Source organism: Morone saxatilis, unplaced genomic scaffold (assembly GCF_004916995.1).
Source record: "Morone saxatilis isolate NCDOM2014 unplaced genomic scaffold, NCSU_SB_2.0 Contig16, whole genome shotgun sequence".
NCBI lineage: Eukaryota > Metazoa > Chordata > Actinopteri > Moronidae > Morone > Morone saxatilis.
The window spans coordinates 13926386-13926666 of record NW_023339718.1 but is presented as its reverse complement, the minus strand read 5'-3'; the positions used below and the strand labels follow the sequence as shown (position 1 = coordinate 13926666).

At 43.8% G+C, this 281-nt stretch overlaps 1 protein-coding gene across 1 annotated transcript in view; it reads left to right on the top strand.

The window, feature by feature from the left end:
- LOC118326305 (betaine--homocysteine S-methyltransferase 1-like) overlaps positions 1 to 211 on the top strand; it is a 4070-nt gene extending 3859 nt beyond the window's left edge. Inside the window, exon 9 of the mRNA XM_035659285.1 lies at positions 1 to 211. This exon is cut by the window's left edge and continues 1 nt beyond it. The gene's annotated coding sequence lies outside the window, so the exon portion shown is untranslated.
- The last annotated feature ends 70 nt before the right edge of the window (positions 212 to 281 follow it).

The following is a 281-nucleotide window of genomic DNA, read 5'->3' as shown; positions in this document are numbered from 1 at the left end:
TATACACAGTGCTGCACCTAACAAACATGTCAGCGGTCGAATGTTCACTTGAGACTGGCACTGTTCTGTGCATATGTTGATTGTAAGACTGTAGTTTGCGTGAAGCCACAGTGGAGTCTCAAGTTAGGAGTCGGCCCATGTTAAGATCAGGGACCTTTTTGCTTTCCATGGACCAGTTTGTTTAATAAAATAAGACCTAATAAAATGTGAATTGGCCACTTGACTGTTGAGGTGGAGTTTGTTGTTGTGGATGGGTGGGTGGGTGGGGGGATATTTTCTAT